This window comes from Rhipicephalus microplus, chromosome 4, assembly GCF_043290135.1.
Source record: "Rhipicephalus microplus isolate Deutch F79 chromosome 4, USDA_Rmic, whole genome shotgun sequence".
In the NCBI taxonomy this organism is placed as follows: Eukaryota; Metazoa; Arthropoda; class Arachnida; order Ixodida; family Ixodidae; genus Rhipicephalus; species Rhipicephalus microplus.
In genome coordinates this window covers 165,855,446-165,868,996 of record NC_134703.1, presented here as the reverse complement: position 1 = coordinate 165,868,996, position 13,551 = coordinate 165,855,446, and the positions used below count along the sequence as shown (strand labels likewise).

The window sequence follows — 13,551 nt, the reverse complement described above, 5'->3', positions numbered from 1 at the left end:
CTTATCAGCGTGTGCGACAAAGAGCATGTCTCCTAAAACAGCCCAATAGATGCTAGAAAAATATTCACAACTACAAATAATCACAAAGAGATGCTAAATATTTTCAATAGCACACTTGGCATAGAAAAGTTCACAAAAACACATGAACACTCAACACATATTGTTCACACAATAAGTAAAGACACTGAATCAGAAGAAATCCTGAAAATGACAAATAATAGACACATTTCCATTCAAATAACATGCATTTTTAAAGAGATCTACAGATGTTCTCGTAGATCATATTAATCGCACTGTTGATGGTACGCCAAGGACCAAAGTCACCATTCACAATTGAATTAAGCAGAGTTGCCACTTATTCAAGGGTTTATTGCTATAATATGCGTGGCGAGTGGCAACATACTATTTTGCTTGTTTTTCAAATCTGGCATTCTCTTGTATTTGGGTCAGTGAAACAGAAAAAGAATATTCATAAAGGATTCATACATCAAGTTTAACCTACACTTGTAAAATCCACACAGGAACAATATTAAAATTTTAAAAATCTTCTAAAGCAAGGACAAAATATTTAACAGCAGCGGCTTAACTTTAAGTGCTTTGCTTTCTGGCGTTTGCCTGCTCTGTCTGTATTTAGCCCCTTAATGTAAAAATGAAGTCGTGTAACAACATAGAATTGTATTGTTTTTTGAGAGAGCATTGAGACATGGCTTGGGCACCCAACCTCTTGCCAAAGCCTTGCTTTCACAATGGTCAGCACATCTAAAATGCTGTCTGCATGGAGTTGTTCACAAGAAAAGCAGCCCGTGAACAAGTCTTCAAGCTTCTTTATGAACCGAAATAGGCAAGCACTTGGGTAGAGGAGTCCACCGTTGTCACGAAATAGTGTCAACCTTGCAAGCTGAAAGCCTTCGTCTGGGGCAGGCGCGGTAAGTAGTATCAAACAATCTTTACAATTGCTTTTCAAAATGCATTTCGTGCCACGTAGCCAGCAATGTAAAATATAATTCTCGAACCGCTCCTCGCAACATGCTGGCTGTGGTCCTGGGAAGGTATAACCAACGCCTGCGCATTCGGAGAAGAGCTCGGTGCCAAATCCATGCCTGCTGCATTTTGCGATGTGTCTCGTGGGCTACTAACTTCCAAAAGGGAACCTAGCATGCCCTCTTCGCAGTTTCCTTGACTGACACCTTTAACTAAACCATAGAATGACATGCAGTTTACTGTAATCAAAAACTGAGTTAATGTTGGATGATCATTACTGCCAGAAGATTGCCTGATAATACCGAAAAGGTTTTCCAAAGGATCCTGGCTAGTTTCTGCAGTCATTAGGTATTTAAAGCCAACATTTTCAGTGAGATAGTCAAGCAACTCTAGTGCACTCGAAATGGTCACACGTAGGCCAGCAGCAGTGGAATTGCTCAGAAAGCCTCCTCCACCTTTCGTATGCTGCTCCCATGCTTTGAGGTAGGACAGAAAATCCTGCAGCACTGCTGTTCCTGATGAACACTGTCTGAGGGCTTCAGCAGGGAACCGCGATGTCATCACTCTTATGAGCTGGTGGATTTTGCTGAAATATGCAAAACAGCTGTTTTCATAATTTTGTAGTTTACATTGCATGATGCATTCTTCATAGTTATGAACGGCGCAAAACACACGAGACACAAAATGACGAAAAACACAAGGACGTCATTTTGTGTCTCGTTTGCTTTGCGCCGTTCATAACTATGAACCAAAACCAACTCGGCCAAATGTCGGTGCTAATGATTCATTCTATTAAGATCTTAATTTTGATTTACAAGTTTACAAGTTCATTTACATTTCACTACCTAATTTTAACCAGCATATGACAAGAGACTACTCACCTGAAGAACTCTTGTGTTACATCCATCCTTCCAAGTGTTGCTTCCAACTTGTCTTTGTATAGGTGGAAAGCTTGGAGGACTTTTGTCCCAAAAAGCTGGAAGGCATAGCTGACCCTCATCTTCTCAAATCCATTAGGATTCAGGTGACACCGTGTTATGCCCGGCATCACTTTAAGGGTCACGTTGGAGGAGTCTATTTTCTGAGCTTCCCTTACATGTTGCATATCAACCTGCAATGAAATTAAGTGGACCATATTGAAATGCACCTGGTTAAGCTTGGAGATAATGTAAGCATATATGAAATCCAATGTGTGATATTCGTAAAAAACATCAGACTTACATGACCTGCAGGGGTGTTGAATCCAGACTTCAGCAGCGAGTTCCGTAGCCATTTGATGAGATGTGGGAAGTCAGATATGAAATATAGGTGCCGTGATGCATCACTGGGGTGTTCAATTTTCGAAGTAGTAGAGTCAGCTGTCGCTTGGATCCCAAGTACTTTCCACATATTTCTATTCCAACTTGCACCATTGCAAGTAATAAAATCCACAAACAGCCCACTCTTTTTAGCTAGTATGGTTGCTTCAATGACAACTTTGGCGAGTGTGTCACCTTCATGTTTCCATGTGTAGCAAAGTAACCAATAACTTGACTCCATTTGCCTTGAAATGGGACGAAAAGGATAACCATACCGTGGTCACATGGTACACCTTTGTCATTGGAAGTTGTAAATGGACCTAAATCAACAAAACCCTCAGTTGCACCCGACTTCTTCAGTGAAAAATGTTCTGACAGTTTCAGTTCGTCGATGACCAATCCACCGTGTTTCTTTCAAACATCAAGCTCCGCAGTCTTTTCCTTTAGCTGCTTTAGAACTCTCTCACTAAAGCCAAACACAGTGCGGTATGCATGTACATAGCGCTTCAGGTTTGATTTACATGGAAGGGCTAGGATGTTATTACGACGAAGGTGTTCATGCAGGCGAGGGCTCTTCATCTTCATGATTAAACAATCTAAAACCTAGCTTTTCGTATAGCTCAACCCAATGGATTTTACTCTAGAAGCTGCAAAGCACTGTCATACAGCTTCCTGCTGTCTTGGTGGAGGCCTTGCAATCTGTGCTTCTAAAGTTTCTGTTTTTATAGCAGCATTCCTAATTTGCATTTGTTCCAGCTTCTTTTTCACACTTTTCAAGCGAGAAAACAATATAGTGTTTCTTCTGGCCAACACACGAAACTTCAGCGCTGCCTATTGGCAATTCCTTGTTGCTGTTCGCTTCACCCAGGCTCGTCGGATTTGCAGTGCTCGTTTCAAATAGCCGCAAGACACACATTGTGCACCTGAAAGAAAGGTGCAGTGAATTAGGTTGCAATAACAGGCAAGAAATATTTCGTAGCGACAAGAGTTATAGCTGTCATACTGGTAAAAATGCACATTATAAATACCTTTTTTATCAACCTGGCCAAGACACTTAATGCTGAAGTACATTTCGTTGCATGTAATCACATGGTCCTTTAGCTTCTTCGTAAAAAATCGTTCTTCATAGTCTTCGTGAGATATTGCTCCAACGCAAATGCACATACGATCACTTGTTTTCAGCACTTCTTTTGCTGCTGCCTCTGTTTCCACGGTGCCTTCTTTCAACAGGGTACCTCTGATGAACACTTTGCAGTAGCTCGCAATGCGTGACTCAAAAAACATGACCACTTTTTCCGATCGTACTTCATTCTTCGGTGTCAACACGGACGTGCAGTACACAATGCCTTTGTGATCTAGAAAGATGTGCTTAGTCCAGTGCGGCGATGGTACCTCAAGACAGGTAAATAACGACATAGACTTGTGGTCTTCCTGCGGATTTTCTGAAGAAAAAACTTCTACATCGATGGCCAGCTGTTCCTCTTCTGGCCTCGATGCTGCAGCGTCTGGATCCGGAGTATTTACGGCGTTTGTGTGCAACACCGTCGAGTTGCCACTCGTGCACAGCCGGCGCTTCACTGGCGAAGCACGACTCTCAGACTTCCTTTTTCGAAGCGGCCTTTCTTTCACTGCTTTTTTGGTGAGATACGATGGCAAATTTGGCAAAATAGTGGGAACAGCGTCACTGCTCAACATAGGCCTCCCGCGTGGGATCCGCCCTTCTTTACCGCCGATGGTGTGTACATAATCGCGACTTACGTACCGAGGCTCGAAGTGGAGTTCACAAACCGCACTTGTGTCTTCGAGTGGCTTGTCCGCACGGTGTAAATTATTCTCCCACAGTCTTCCGAGTCTCTCATCCCTGGGGACGACGAACAGTTTTGGAGCACCTTTCACGTGAACGTAGCCCGTCTGGCATCCGGGCGCATAACAATGGTTCTGGCGACGTGGTGCCATTCCGCACTAAGTGTCCATGACCGCGAGGTGTTCACTACCAATCTACATTATTCACAACTATAAGAACTGAAAAATGGAACGTATTGACAAAGCACTGCTCGGCCGTAAACCTGCAGCGACGACGACACACAGCCAACACAGAAGCGGAGTGAAAAGGTGAAAACTCCCATTGCTGACGATGGTAGCGCCACCACGCGGGCACTCAAGAAAACGAAAACTCGTTGACATTTTTTGCGCCACGGCAACGTACCCTCTCTCCGTAGAGTGGGCTCAATACCCATTATTCTAGAACACTATAGCCTAACTGCCGCTGTGCTGCGGAGAAGCCAGACGTGCGCTCTCGAAGCACTCGTATTCTTGTCCGGGAAATTCGGTATATGCATTGTGCGCTCGAGTTTGTTCGCTAAAAACGTCAAAATACACGCAATTCTTTATGCTTTCTGTCGGTAGTTCGACATATCCAATAATTTGTTATATCCATATTCGTTATATCAAGGTTTGACTGTGTGGGAATTGAGGCTAGCCTGCTGACTTTGCGCGGGCTTTGCCGCTTTTTCTGCCGTTCTCATTATCCGACATGACTCCCCTCCGCCACTGTCTACCGCGTTGAGAGAGCGAGTAATGACGCTTAACCCCTCTCACTCGGAAGCGAATGCCGACTGTGACGCCACGCGCGGAGTCTCCCGTGAGGTTTTGCGCGCGTGCGTCGGGAGTGAGTCAGAGATTTTTCGGGACGGCTTACGGTGAGCAGGCATTCCCTTTTCCGTCCGTCGACTCCCGTTGTTTGGGGCTCCCCGAACGCTCACCTTTTGTTGCCCCTTTGCGTACGCTTGGCCGAAGGGTGTACGGTCTCCTTGTGCGTGGCCAAGCTACGCCGACCCGTCTTCCTCCGAAGCCACCGCGAGCGCCTTTGCCCTCACTCGAGCAACCGGGCCTTGGTCCCGGTGTCTCCGTGAATCACTTTCACTACGGAGACGTGCTCGTGGCATCCTGTGTAGTACTTTTCACCCGTGGCGTAGAAAAGCCCATTTGCTTTCCTGCCGCGCCTTTGAAACGGGCTGTACTGCGTTTTGGTGTTGGCACAGGCAATTAAGTGTTGCGACCTTCAGCAGTATCGGGTTCTCGCTACGGCGACGGTTAACGCGTCCCCTGCGGCTCGCTAAAACCGGACCCACGCTAGCGGTCGTACTCCTTCGGGATACGTGTCACTACAACTGTATTATTTTTTTTTGCACTTTGAGGTTGAATTAGGTGCTGATATTTACAGAATAGGTAGTTCATGTGACATACAACCCAAAAATATGGTTTTTCAAAAACAGATTATTCACGATTTTTTGGTTATCAATGGCCGCGTCTTCCCCGAAAGTATCTCCGTTTCAATTGCCCCAAACTCGTGAACGGCTTGTACGATCGCAGTCATTTTGCTATTGTGCACGAAAGGTGAAGTTATATGTCCTCAAAGTTCAAAACTCGAGAAGACGATCATGGGGAACGTTCTCTTTCGCATTTCACTCGCCTTCTGAAGTCAAAGACCACTTCTAATCACAGCGCGTGTCTCATACAAGCATACTTGCAATATCATCTCATGGTCGCTTCCACACAATACCTACCTACAACTCTCTTTAAACCACGTGTGTAGGGTTCCAGATGCCCCTACAGTCACACTGTGTAAGAAACACACACATGCTTTGGGTTGGGTCACTTTTCGGCTTGCAAACAAGACGAGTTATACGGAAACACCGGTGTCCGCCGCATGTCTCATTTTTTTGGCTCGCTAATAATGTGGCATGCTTTTGCACCTTTAGTTCCTGCGGTACCATAGCCTCGTTTGCAGACTAATTGTCATGTCCGTTGTTCTGAAAATGCGTCAATTACTAACAAGAATGACTCCTTTCTTAGACAGTATAAAAATGTTTTTGCTGTTTTCTAGCGTTCACTCGTATGACCTAGCTACCACATCAATATTGCACGCTGCTTATTGCGTCAAACCAATCAAAAGCGAAATGTCTTTGTTGTCACATCTTACGACATAACACGACTTCCCATAACAAAAATAGCTGACTTGTGTCGCCGTAGTTCAAAATCAAGGTAGTTTGTCCAGTGAATTAAAATTATAAGTGTCGATTTCGGTGTTACTATTTGGACTACGACATCTTCGTGTTTCACAGCATAAGAAGAACTGATCAAATATACGTACTCAAATTGTGTCACAGCGCCCCTTAAAGATGTTTTTGACGGAAACACAGAGTGCCGCGGAACCCATTTTGAGAACGCGTGGGCTAAAACAGTGTTGTGGAAGCTCTAATGACCGTCATGGGCAAGCTGTGGCTCTGCAATCTTCTGTAGGTGATTTTATTTTATTTTTCAATTTTGTAACAGTAACAGTGTCTAGTTATTAAGAAATTTTTACTCTAGCACAGTTGAAGTCGTCTTATTAGGTCTTGAACAGAGTCCGAGTGTGATGATAGCTTTTAAATGCATCCAGGTGAAGCTGGATGAGAGCAAGCTGAAGCCTTGGCAGCTGACTTTGAAGCAGTCATTTGATGCCCGCCGTGCAGCTGCGATCAAAAAGAGGGGTGGCGAGGCCAAGGACCCTGCTTCGAAGAAGGCCAAGGTTGGAGGCAAAATTTCTGCCAAGACGTGAATCGCTCTGTTTCACATAAAATAAAGAAGACTGTTTTTGTGCTTTTTTTCTTGAGCTGTTCCTTTGTGGTGGTTTGAACTGACAGTTCTGTGACCTTGAAAACTTAGCTGCATGTCCACACGTCTGCAATAACTCAGCTTCGCTGGCTGTTTTGTTTGGAAAGGTAACACGCTACTATGAACATATGAATTTGTGGCTGCATCTAGTTGAATTATAAAGTCATTAAAAAAAAGCTGCTAAACCCGCAGAGGGTACAGATGTCAGTGATATAGATATCTGCAGTGCTCTGGCTTGGCAGTTCTAGTTGGCAATTGGTGTTTTGTAAAAAGCAAACTTCCCATAGACGTGTCTGAAAATTTTGGTGGTAAATTACACTGCTCTGCCAAAATACTCGCATTTTTTCTGCACGAACTGTTGACAGATAGGTAAATAAACTATGTTGGGCAACGGTGGTTGTTTTCTATATCCAACTACAGGTTTTCCCGATCACTTTAATCCAAGTGCCAGCCTAAATAATCTGCACGCCATTGAAATAATCTGAGCGCCTAGCTATTTAATTCATGTACCTAACATTTAATCCAAGCGCCAACATATTTAATCCAAGCGCCAACTCACTCAGGCCGCGTGCCATTGAATTTAATCCAAGTGCCACCGTGTTTTATCCAATTGCCAATGACTTTAATTCAGGTGCCAGTCAGTTTAATCCATGCGCTAGAAACACACAGTTAGCCACTATATATAGTATAAATGTCAGAATAACGTAAACATGGCGTCACAGCAAGAACTTTTCCCTCGGCTATGCTTGGTATAGCGCTTATGAAATGCGCAGTGCGACTTCCGCTTAACATTTTGGTATCATAGCTTCAAAATAAATAAAAAAGTCAGTAGTAATTGCATGTATGGCTACTTAAATGTATTTGCTCATAGAGTCCATGTTAGTCTTTATTGAATTGCTACTACTTCATTCCAGTTAACCATCTATACCATCGCATATGCATAGATTCGTGTCGTCTGCTGAGCAGACGGCATTTGGCTACTTATGCGCTGAGGCTACCGCAGTCGTCTGCTCAGCCCAGGGAAAACAGTGACCGACAAAAGATATTAATTTGTTCTTGAAATCAGAAATAACCACTTAAAAATACGAAACTTGCATTTAATCGGGTTCATGTGGAAATAAGTTGTTATAAAAACATCAAAGTAGATATTCCGGTTTTCATGTAACAGACGACGCTTAGTATAGCTGAAGCGTGTTTACTTGAAACGTGTGTTTTTATACGGGAACATTTGCAGACGAAGAGAGAGCTTTGCTTGAAGTCATGGCTGGACGCAAACGAGGACCACACTTTAAGAACCCCGACGAACCTCGTCGAAAAAAACCGCAGAGTATCGGTGGTCGACAGGGCTAGGATTGTGGACGTTTACAGGCGTGGCGGTGACTTAAAGCAACTTACCGACGCCCTAGGCATCAACATTAAAACAGCAAGATCGATTGCCGCTACCGACAGAGAAACATCAAAGCATGGTAGGGGTTCAAAAAGGAAGTTTGGAGATGATGTTGTGAACACTTTGAGACGAATTGTCGACGAAAACTGTACATTTACATTGAAGCAAATAAAAGAGGCCCTGGAGAAAGAAATGCCAGGAGTAACAATCAGTGCAAGCACAGTCGACCGCTTGCTGGATGCCCACTGCTACTCGATGAAGCTAGTGACGCAGAGGCCCACAGATCGCAACCGTGACGATATCAAGCACAGCCGCATGCTGTACACCCAATAGCTGCAGTCTGATGGACCGCGTGTTTGCCGCTTCAATTTGGATGAGACTAACTTCAATATCTGGTGTTCCAGGAACTTCGGCAGGGCAGCTAAAGAACAACCAGCTGTGCACATGATTACAACGACAAAGGGAGTGAACTTGAACATTATAGCATGCATGTACGCAAATGGAGTTATTCACTGGACTGTGGTGGACAAAGTTCATTGGGTTGTTTTTAATTACCTCCTCAGTGATGTTTCGGCCCGCGTAGAACGTGATGAGCCAAATACCGAAGCTGTATTCCTTTTTGATAAGGCACCTGCTCACGCTCGAGCAAAAGAGGTGGCTTTGGCTAACTGCATGCACTCCACTAAGCACCTGCCAACGTACAGTCCTTTCTTTAACCCTATAGAAGAAGCCTTCTCGAAATTCAAGTCACACGTGAAGGCTTACCTGAGCGAACGTCGTAATTTAGTTTTAGTGACACCGCAATGCATGACGAAGAAGGAGCACAGGCGTTCTTTGCTGCTGGATGCGGCTCACCACTCTATGCAACAAATACAGCGCGTGGACTGCGTGGCCTTTGATCGGCACAATTTCTCTTTCGTGCCTGCCGCTTTACGTGAAGATGACTTGTGAACATCCGTCTTCGAGCCCTATGAGACAGTTCTGTTTTAATAAATACACTAACCTGTGCCTATGTTGCATTTCTATGTAGAATAATTAGTAGTAATCACTCTTTTTTTTCCTGTATATTGTCACGCAGCAAAGGACGACGCAGTTGTCTATGAGGAAAACAAGTTTATTGGAGCGAACCTGTGCTCCCCTAACAACTGAAAAAATACACAGGCGGCGAAGCAGCGGCCAGCAAAACGACGGGCACGCTAGTGAGCGTCGGCGATCGAATGACGCGGCATCGGCTGTGCGGGAATTTATATCCCTCGGCGCGAGGGTTTCTCGAATAGTCGAATTGTATCGGGAACGCCGTGATAGCGTTTGTTAGAAACGCTGTTCGTTCGAACAGCGTTTTTAACAAACAACGCTTGAAGCGTTGTTTCTATCGAACAACGCCTGAAGCGTTGTTCGATAGCGTTTGTTCGAAACGCTGTGGTAGCGTTTGTTCGAAACGCTGTGAAAATGGCGATAGCACGGGCCGGCGCAGCGAGGCCGAAAAAACAAAACACAAATAAACAAACCCAATGCATGGTTCGCGGCATTACCCCCCCTCTAAGAGTGCATCGACCCGATGCTAACATAAGGGATAGTCCACACAAATTAAAAGTTCGTCATCGTCCGTAGAAAGGTTTTGAGCGAACCACATGAACGACTTCGGGCCGCGTGCGTCGTCGATGTACGGGAGTCCCCATCGGGGATCACTTTGTACGTTAGTTCGCCAACACGTCGTAGAATCTGGTAGGGTGCGAAATAGCGTCGTAGAAGTTTCTCACTGAGTCCGCGTCGTCGAATGGGAGTCCAAACCCACACACGATCTCCAGGATGGTACTCGGCGTCGGAGATTGTAGCGTCCGGCATCCACCAGTTGCTGGTCCGTTATACGAGCTCGAGCGAGCTGGCGGGCCTCCTCCGCACGTTGGAGGTATCCTTGGACGTCGGCGTTGAGGTCGTCGTCTTCTACGTGCGGAAGCATGGCGTCGAGCATCGTAGTCGGCCGTCTTCCGTAGACGAGCTCGAACGGTGTCATCTGCGTGGTTTCTTGAATACCCGTGTTGTACGCAAACGTGACGTACGGAAGGACTTCGACCCACGTCTTATGTTCAACGTCGACGTACATAGACAGCATATCCGCGATTGTCTTATTAAGCCGTTCCGTTAGTCCATTCGTTTGGGGGTGGTACGCCGTCGTTCTTCGGTGATCTGTGTTGCTGTAGCGTAAGATTCCTTGCATGAGCTCCGCAGTGAAGGTCGTTCCGCGGTCTGTGATTAGGACCTCAGGGGCTCCATGTCGCAGCACAATTTGGTTAATAAAGAACTTTGCAACTTCTTGTGCAGTTCCCCTAGGAAGAGCGGTGGTCTCTGCGTAGCGCGTCATGTAGTCTGTCGCTACGACAATTCATTTTCGCGTATCGGGATGTAGGGAACGGGCCCAGAAGGTCCATTCCGATCTGTTGGAAGGGCCTCGTTGGGGCGGCGATCGGCTGCAGAAGTACGGCTGGTCTCGTCGGTGGTGTTTTTCGTCGCTGGCAGTCACGGCAGCTCCGGACGTAGTGGCTGACATCGGATGTAAAGCGGGGACAGAAGTATTTTGCCTTGATTTTTGTAATTGTGCGAGCTGTTCCGAGATGTCCGGAAGACGGGTCGTCTTGGCACGCTTCCAAAATTTCGTCACGAAGGTCTGCGGGGATGACAAGTAGATAATTCGTTCTCGTTCTGGGGTTGAAATTCTTCTTCACTAGGATGGAGTTTTTGAGGCTGAATGCTGGTAAGTTGCGCTTGAACGCCCTAGGCATGGCGAAGTTGCGTCCTTCGAGGTAGTCGAATATGGCGCGGAGGTCAGGGTCGCCACGCTGCTGGGCGGCTAGGTTACTCTCTGTCACGACTCCGAAGAACGCGCTGTCTTCATCGGAGTCCTGTGGTGGTGGGTCGACGGGGGCGCGGGACAGGCAGTCGGCGTCGGAGTGTTTCCTGCCGGATTTGTAGAATATTGTAACGTCAAACTCTTGCAGGCACAAGCTCCACCGCCCAAGACGGCCAGAGGGGTCCTTCAAATTGGCGAGCCAACACAGCGCATGATGGTCTGTCACAACCTTAAACGGTCTACCGTAGACATATGGGCGAAATTTCGAAATGGCCCATATGATAGCCAGGCACTCTTTCTCGGAGGCAGAGTAGTTTCTCTTCTCCTTCGACAGACCACGGCTTGCATAGGCGATTACTTTTTCGTAACCGCTTCGCTTTTGGACGAGGACGGCACCCAAACCGATATCATTGGCGTCCGTGTGCATTTCCGTTTCGGCGTTTTCGTCAAAATGGGCGAGCACGGGCGGGTTTTGCAGACGTTGTTGCAGCTCGCAGAATGCCTTTTCTTAGTCGTTTTCCCAGCTGAAAGGGGTGCTTTCTTTCGTCCGGCGCGTGAGTGGCTCTGCAATGCGTGCGAAGTTTGCGACGAAGCGCCGGTAGTATGCGCACAGTCCGAGAAACCTTCGCACACCCTTCTTATCTTTCGGCCTTGGGAAGTTCGCAATGGCTGATGTTTTTGCCGGGTCAGGTAGGACTCCCGCGGCGTTCACGACGTGACCCAAGAACTTGAGTTCCTCGTACGCGAAACGGCACTTCTCAGGCTTCAGCATTAACCCCGACGTACGAATGGCCTCGAGTACAGATTCCAACCTTGTGAGGTGTTTGTCGAAAGTCCGGGCGAATACGACAACGTCGTCGAGGTATACGAGGCAAGTGTGCCACTTCAGGCCTGCTAGCACAGTGTCCATGACTCTCTGAAACGTTGCGGGCGCCGTGCACAGCCCAAACGGCATCACCTTGAACTCGTATAGACCGCCCGGGGTTATAATTGCAGTCTTCTCTCGGTCTCTCTCGTCCACTTCAATTTGCCAGTAGCCGGTCTTCAGATCCATGGATGAGAAGTACTTGGCGTGGCAGAGGTGGTCGAGGGCGTCGTCGATTCGTGGCAGGGGGTACACGTCCTTTTTGGTGATTTTGTTTAGTCTCCGGTAGTCAACGCAGAATCTTAAAGTGCCATCTTTTTTCTTCAGGAGTACAACCGGTGCAGCCCACGGACTTTTTGATGGCTGTACTATGTCGTCGCTGAGCATGTCAGCAACTTGAGTCCGGATGTCTTCGCGCTCGTGGGAAGAAACGCGGTACGGTGACTGTCTGGAAGGTCGGGCTCCTTCTTCGGTTATTATCCGGTGCTTCGCCAAAGGTGTCTGACGTAACTTCTAGTTCGAGGAAAAACACTCGCTGTAGCGACGGAGCAACTTCAGTCATCTGTCCCGATTTTCTTGCGACAGCGCCGGGTTCACGTCGAAAGGATGTGGCAGCCTGGAAGCATCTGCGCGTGCGCGTTCAAAGGTGGCGACCGCGATCACTTGACTAGCTTCTTGCGTTTCTTCGAGGAACGCAATTGCAGCGCCCTTGTTTAGATGCTGGTACTCCTCGGTGAAATTGGTGACCAAAACGTGTGATCTGCGTTGCTTAAACCGCGCAATGCCTCTTGCGACAGACACACCGCGGTCTAGAAGCAACCTTTGGTCAGTCTCCACGATAGCGTCGACGTCAGGAGCAGCACCTTCACAATAGACGGCGATCATCAAGCTTGCGCGGGGTGGCAGGGTGACGTTATCGTCGGCGATCCTTACCGCAGCACGGTGTCCGAGGTTCGGCTGCGGCGTCGTGGAGTGATCGGAAGAAAACGTTATCAACCTGGTCTGCAGATCAATTATTGCGCCATTGTCCGTCAAAAAGTCCATTCCGAGAATTACGTCGCGGGAGCAGTTAGGCAAAATGACGAACTCCGAAGGGGGCGTAGTGCCGTCTATGGTGACGCGCGATGTGTACATTCCATTTGGGGTCACGAGGTGGCCTCCTGCTGTGCGTATGTGCGGACCGTCCCATCTGGTCGTAACTTTCTTTAGCTTGGACGCGAATGACCCGCTCATCACCGAGTAGTCGGCTGCCGTGTCGATTAAGGCGACTACGTCAAGGCCGTCGATGGACAACTGGACGTCGGATGCCGCTTTCCTCGAATTTCGGGTGCGTCGGGGCGTCGTATCGCGGCTTGCACGTGCTGATGGTCGGGCACTATGCGTCGTCATCGTCGTCTTCTCAGCGGCAGGCTTCGTCATTTCGGGTACGCGTTGCACAGCGTAGCTGTCATCGTTTTCGGGGGTCTCCTCAGGGTGTCGTCGGGTCGTCGGGATGAGGGCATGTCGTGAGTCACGG

The 13,551-nt window shown here is 47.3% G+C and overlaps 2 protein-coding genes across 10 annotated transcripts in view; one reads left to right on the top strand and one right to left on the bottom strand.

Annotated features, from left to right (window-relative positions):
- LOC119172939 (uncharacterized) overlaps positions 1-13,551 on the bottom strand; it is a 1,216,589-nt gene that overhangs the window by 525,804 nt on the left and 677,234 nt on the right. The window lies entirely within an intron of this gene.
- LOC142813823 (uncharacterized) overlaps positions 1-13,551 on the top strand; it is a 548,512-nt gene that overhangs the window by 108,802 nt on the left and 426,159 nt on the right. The window lies entirely within an intron of this gene.